This window comes from Acomys russatus, chromosome 17 (assembly GCF_903995435.1).
Source record: "Acomys russatus chromosome 17, mAcoRus1.1, whole genome shotgun sequence".
Taxonomy (NCBI): domain Eukaryota; kingdom Metazoa; phylum Chordata; class Mammalia; order Rodentia; family Muridae; genus Acomys; species Acomys russatus.
The window spans coordinates 65194525-65201671 of NC_067153.1; the positions used below are offsets into that span (position 1 = coordinate 65194525).

General features: G+C 45.4%; 1 pseudogene; it reads right to left on the minus strand.

Annotated features, from left to right (window-relative positions):
• Positions 1-3077: 3077 nt before the first annotated feature.
• Positions 3078-5576, minus strand: LOC127201048 (glycosylation-dependent cell adhesion molecule 1-like; annotated as a pseudogene).
• Between the last annotated feature and the right edge of the window lie 1571 nt (positions 5577-7147).

Below are 7147 nucleotides of genomic sequence, written 5' to 3' on the forward strand. Positions count from 1 at the left end.
TTTTTCCCCCAGAGCTGAGAACCGAACCCAGGGCCTTGTGTTTGCTAGGCAAGTGCTCTAATACTGAGCTAAATCCCCAACCCAGTTTGTGCTTTCTTTATTGCTTCTATTTCCATTTTTCATGTATCGAACAGTTTTATTTACTTCCTTCAACTGTTTTTTTCTATTGGCTTTCTTTAAGGGATTTATTTACTTCCTTCAATTTTTTTGTTTATGTTTTCCTGGATTTCTTTATTTCCTCTTTAAGGACCTTTACTATATTCGTATAGTTGATTTTAAGGTCTTTTTCTTCTTCTTCGGTCCTGGAATATTCAGGGCTTGCTGTAGTAGGGATAGCTCTGGTGGTGACACACTGCTTGCCTGATTGTGTTTCTATGCTGGTATCTGTGCATTTGGGTTTGGGTTGATTATAGGTAAAAGTGCTGATTTCTGAGTTTGTCTTTGTTGGATTGATGCTTTGTTCCATGTTTTTTGTTTTTGTTTTTGCTTTTGTTTCCTCTCTGGTCTTCTAGTCTGTTTGGCCTGTGATTAAACATGGTGTTCAACCTGAATTGGGGCCTGGACTACTAGCAGCCAGGGTGGCGCCTGGTCGAGCGGGTGTGTGTGTGTGTGTGTGTGTGTGTGTGTGTGTGTGTGTGTCTCCATCTGCATTGGGATCTGAGGCAAGGTGACAAAGAGGGGAGACTAGGCACAGGGTGGGGGTGGGGCACCCTGAGAAAGTGGTGGAGGTCCATGGGTGTGTGGCCTACTTGGACTTTTGGCAGCTGGCATAGCATCTGGTTGAGCAGCTGCATTTTTAGTTTAAAAGAAGATACAGTTAAATTCTGCTCTTTGTTTCTTTTGAAATTAAAAGGAAAAAAAAATTAAAAGGGGCTCATGCTAAATTTTAGGGTTTTTTTGGGTTACTGATGTTGAGCTGTCTGCTGTTGTATTGGTGCTACACTGTGCTTGGTTTGCATCCCTCACGTGAACTGTGTGGAGGGAGTTGCTGAGCTGATTAGGAAGAGGCAGAGTAAGTAGAGTTAATTGCTGTCCTATTTGGATATACCTCAGAGGCCTTGGGGGCCAACAGTCACCTGCCTTCATGACTGTATCCCAGGAGGATTCAAAGCATGGGGTGAGAACCTTTATTCGATTTCTTCAAATGAAAGTGAGGATAAGCCCCCTTTAAAAAACAGGTTAACATGTCCCATGAAAGTCTTCACTCACCAGGAAAGTGGGTCAGAGGGGAGGACATCCTATTAGGACTCTAGGTGAGTGAAGCATGGGAGAATGGGGAAATAGAAGGATCCAGATGGTCCTAGAAATCTACAAGAAGAGCATTATTATGGGCAGATCTGGGCCCTGGGATCCTGCATAAAAACTATGGCACCAGCCAAGGACAATACATGCAGTAAACTTCGAACCCCTACCCAGACCTAGCCAATGGTCAGGACATTCTCCACAGTTGAGGGGAGAGTGGGGACTGACTTTCACATGAATTCTGGTGCCCCATATTCGACCACGTCCCCTGGATGGGGAGGCCTGGTGGCATTCAGAGGAAGGATAGCAGGCTACCAAGAAGAGACTTGATACCCTGTGAGCATATACAGAGGGAGAAGGCCCCTCTCAGTTACAGTCATAGGGGAGGGGAGTAAGGGGAAAATGGGAGGGAGGGAGGAATGGGAGGATACAAGGCATGGGGTAACAATTGAGATGTAATATGAATAAATTAATAAAATATATTTAAAAACAGGTTAAATTAGCAAATATATGTAAAATATTCTGAAATAGGGCCACACCAATTGGTTATTTGGTTACATATTTGATTACAAATGGCTAAACATCTGAAAGTGGGAGACTGCTCTGATGCTGGCCTTTTAATCATCCTGCATGCTTAACCATCAGTATGAAAAAAAGAGGCTACTCTGTGTTGGAGTCTTTCTCTCCTATTCATCCCTTCCTCACAGAAGCAGCAGAGTGGAGCCGGGGTGGGGGTGGGGGGATAAACCAGGGCATCTTTCCAGATTATCTTTTTTTTTTTTTTTAAATGTTCTAGACTACTAGTAGCTTTTCCAGCTCTGTCTCTGTGATTCAGGGTGTCAGCAGAGGAGCAGAGAGCAGACAGATCCTTATCCTGAGGCTTCTTATCCAGAAAGCCACAAATGTTGGGTCTACTGGCATACTTTCCATATCATAAACTTTGGCATCACGAAGACTCTGGGCTGATCTTCCTGTCTGGGAGATAGTAACAGTTGAGTGACACTAGAGAGCACCAGGGAGCTGGAGGAAAGCCAGAAGAGTGCCAACCCTGCACTGTAGCAGATTAGCTGCTCTGTTGGTCTCTTGAGCTCTCTTTTATGTATAGGATGCTGGAAAACAGAGATGCCTTTGCTTCCTGCCATCCTCTCTGCCGATACTCAGTCTTCTTTCCTCATGCATTTCCCCCTGTTTTGTATGCATTCACAGTGAAAACTGCTTAGGGTTGCAGGGAATTCAGAGCAGATTCGTTAGGCAGGGCGTGAAAGGCACTTGGTAGATGTTAGCTGCGTGGGTTAATGAGGGTGATCCGCCCTGAGAAGTCCTGCCAGATGAGGCTATGGCAATCTTGAAGAGAGGTGAAAGCAGGGGAGCACAGGATAGGACTCAGGATCAGATACCACACAGTTCACAACAGGAGCAGAGAGAATGAGTAACCAAGAGTGGCAGTGTTCAGGAAAGTTATTGAGGAGGATATATTTGTGTCTAGTCTTTCGGGGAGAGTAGAAAAGTCAGAGCTAAGAAACAGCCCTGAGGCCTGTTGTGTGTGGCCTTTGGGAGAGCAACTGTAATGGGCTGGTGGGTGGGAGCAGGCACATTACAGTGGGTGAGTAGGCATGGTGGCCCATGTTGGAGGTGCAGAAAGATGACTAGGGTAGCATAGGTAAAAAGGAATCCTAGTAGAGTGAAGGTGTCCCCCCCTTCCCTTCCTCGGCCTGACAAAGTCACGAGAGAGCTGGGTTTAGGTTGCAATACTTTAATGTAAGACATTGAAGGGCAGGCTAAGAGGTAGTGGTCAGGATAAGTGGAGTGTGGGTGATGATGACGCCTCCTATGACCTAGCATGGGACGTGGTTAGGCACTCTTGTCTTCATGGCACCAGGGATTATGCCTTCCACACCAGTTATACGTCTTTCATTATTTTACTCAGCTCTTTCTTCATCATCTAGCTTAACTTGGTCAGTTTCCCCTCTGAGGTAGTTGATGTAATTTGAAAATAGAAATGTCCAGTTAGGGTGGATTTCCTGTTCATACCTCCACTACACCTCCCTTTAGCAAAAATCTTCCTGCAGTGCTGGCAGCTGGTTCATTTGATCTTACACTTAAAATTTGTGCTTCTAAGACTTCTTTTTCCTTTGTAGAATCTTCTTATTTCTACACAAGCTAAAGACTGCCCTGGCTTTCTCTGCTTACCACCTCACCAGACATTTCTCTTCTTCCCTGGATCATACCAGCTGAGGTGGTGGGTGCTGTGGTCTCTTCCAGATAAGAGGCCCCACTCCTGAGCCCATCCTGGGCCTTTTGACTCTTTGGTTTGGCAGATTCTCTCACCACATTATCGTTAGAAACCAGCTCTTCTCTGAAGATGGAAGGCTCCTTGGAAGAGTCCTTACTAGAATCACTCTCCTTTATGGTGTGGTTGATGAGAGTGGACTGGGAATCTAGAACCAAGGTCATGCAGGGAATGAGGGGCAGAGAAAACTTCTAGGAGAAACAGACTGTCTCTTCACATAAGCTAATGCACTGAGTTTCTGCCTAACTGATCTATGGTAGTGTTGAGGTCCTCAGCTTATATCCCTGACCTCCTCAAAGCATGAACTGGATTTCTAAAACCAGGACTAAGAATCTCTCGCCCCCTCCCCCATTCTTACCACCAGAAAAATTTTCCTTCTCAATTAAGAGCCATTTGCAAACACCCCTATGTTTGCTTGGCTTACAGGAGGAGCTTATTAACCTGGGTTCTTTCTTCTGAACTCAAAGTGTTTTTATACTTTAGCTTTTCAGACTTCTCCCAGGTTAGTGTTGGAAGTTAGCTCAAGATTAAGCCATGTTTACAGTTAATCTGCAAAACTGAACCCTTCAGTGTTTGAGGTTTTTGGGAGGTGAAGAGCTGATATAACTGATAAGGGCCCTTGTCTCAGGATGAGCTGAAACATTTTACCTGCCAACACCCAATTTCCAATGACCACATAGCACAAGTGGCCTGCAGATCTATGGCCAGTTAGTGCAACAGGAAGGGTTAAGGCCAACAGCAGGAGGGACTGTCTACTCACTTCCTCCTAACATCATTTACTTTTAGTCTTTTGCCACCACCAGCTAGCAGATGCCCTCAGAAGACTTACTGGCATCAGTGTGCTGTGGCTTCATGTGGAGTTCATCTTCGGACCCTGAGGATAGAATAAGTTAAAATCTCCAGAGATCTCAAGACAGCTACCATGTGAACTGGTCCTTTGTAGTCATCGCACTGCAGCCTCCTCAACCTTCTTCGCTCTCTTTTGTTTGTTTGCTCTAAATGGGGTTTTGTTTGATAGCTCTGGTTAATCTGGGACTTGCAAGACTTCCCTGCTTCTGTTTCCTGAGTGCTGGAGATGCAGGTGTATACCACCATGCCCAGCTAGTCCCTTACTCTTTACACTTTACATGGTGTTTATAAAATACTGTGTAATCTTTTCAATATATTCATTTTTCTTCCCCCTCAAATTAAATTTCGGTGATGGCAGAGGTATTTATGTAAGCTGTTAGTGTATCCGTAGCTGAGTGGGTGCTATGAATAACAGCACTTCATGTAATGTGTGTGTCTTGCTCTCATTGTACCAAGGGAGGTGAGGAGGTCTAAAGCAGCGATTTTACTTGGGTTGTGCGGATCCAGCCTCTGGTTATAGGAGATAGCGGAATCTCTGTTGACTGATAGTCTGCCCTGTTGTGGGTCTAGTCTGGCCTTCTGGGTTGTTGGACCCAAGGGTGTACGTCTTCATGCCCACTTCCAGCTGTGGCTTTTTTCACTCTCCATCTTATCATCCGTCCACAAGGGTGGCTACCTTGCACATCTGACAGCACAAAATGGCCTGTAAAAGACTAAGGAGAGTGGGAAGGAAGGCATGCTCACCAGGCAGGGCAGCAAGGGGGCTGGCAGCAAGGGGGCTGGCAGCAAGTGGGCTGGAAGCAAGTGGGCTGGAAGCAAGGGGGCTGGCAGCAAGGGGGCTGGCATCAGCAGGACAGTGAAGAATTTCGTGGTGTCCCTGGAACAAGGTCAGCTTTCCTTTGGAAGCTGTGTAGAGTGCTGGAGTAGCAGTCTGGCTGGGACTGTGTTTATTTGGGGGTAAGGATGCAGCACAGCAGGTTGAAGATTGGACTGGGAAGCAGGATAGGCCCACTTCCCATTCTGACTACATTGGGTTTTGGGAATTGGTGTTTCTCGGAAAAGAGTTAGCAGAAAAGTAAGGCCCCTAGCCTTCCCTTTGGCCTAGCCATTGCCAGGGTGTGCCAGCCCTGGGTGCTATCCCTTTGTACCTTTGGGGTAACTTCCTGAGTGGGCTCCCTTTCTTAATGTTACTCATTACTGTCATTATTTTACTTTCCCCCTTTTGATTATTTAATTACTATCTGCTTCCTTCAGAAAAGTGAAACTTCCATGACGCTGGGATCCTAATTGGTTTCTTGACATGGTTTCTCCAGCACCTGTCTAGAAGCTGGCTCATATTTGGGTCCATAAAATATTGCTTATGTGACTGAACTGAGGAAAGGTCATCTGGTCCAGGGTGCAGACAGACAGACCTCCCCATCAGTTCAGGATGCAGGAGTGAGGCAGGTACAGGAATTCCACCTGCTAGGTTATGTTCCGGGTTTGCTCACACAGGATGTCTCATTTGATTAACAATAATTGGGAAGTTACTTATTAATCAAGGAACTAATATTCTAGCCATGAAGTGACTTCTACCAACCACATATCTGGATGCATATTTTCCTTCATTAATATAGATTCACTGTGCAACATACAGAGCTTCATTAGAACACCCCATATGGCCTTATTTGGTCCTTTTCCATCCTGAGGGTTTCCTTTCTCTTTCTAAATAATTACCCTTCTACTATCCATTTGTTTCTCTCTCTCTGTCTCTCTGTCTCTCTCTCTCTCTCTCTCTCTCTCTCTCTCTCTCTCTCTCTCTCTCTCTCTCTCTCTCTCTCTCACACACACACAGAGTTTTGACACCAGAAGACATAATAGGTGGATGTTTCCCAACTGGCTCAAACAGTAAGCTTGTTAGCCTGCTAATGTAGCAAGAAAGGGAGTGTGGAAGAGAGCGTGCAACAATCACAAAATTAACCATGCAAATGGAAGATGTTTGTACTAATCACAAGCCTTCTGTTAGATTACCAGAGGAAGCACTCCTCAGTTGTCCAGGGTAAAATGGCCACCACCGTTTACTGAGGCTTGTGACTGTAAAAATACCTGGGACAAGCTGTTTGAAATTGTTGTGGTGAAGGTAGTGCCTTTAGGAGCTAGAGCTATGCTTCACTAGCAAGCAGCTGCTGTCGCCATACAGTTTCCTCAAGGTGTCTATGGGCGTTCAAACTAGTCAGGGTATTGTGAGTGTCTCTGTGGCTGATAGTTTTCCACTCAAGGCTGCTGGAGTGCCAGGGAAGGGTCTAATAGCTGTCAGGTCACTCTGGTGCTCAGCATTATGGGCTATTTGCAGGAAAATCGATCTTAAAGAGGAATGCTTATGATACATTCTTTTCTAACATGAGCCATTATTTATTTATTTTTAAAAATATATTTTATTAATTTATTCATATTACATCTCAGTTGTTATCCCACCCCTTGTATCCTCCCATTCCTCCCTCCCTCCCATTTCCCCCCACTCTCCTCCTCTATGACTGTTCCTGAGGAGGACCTCCTCCCCCTGTATATGCTCATAGGGTATCAAGTCTCTTCTCAGTAGCCTGCTGTCCTTCCTCTGAGTGCCACCAGGCCTTCTGACTTTCACATGAGCCATTATTTAACAGCTATTCCTTTCCCAGCTCCCTAGGGAGAACTGAATCCCCCTCAGGTCTCACCCATACTGTATTTGAACCCTAACACCCTACATAAGGCTGGATGGGTGCCCTCTTCACTCTAATTGGGTTTTGA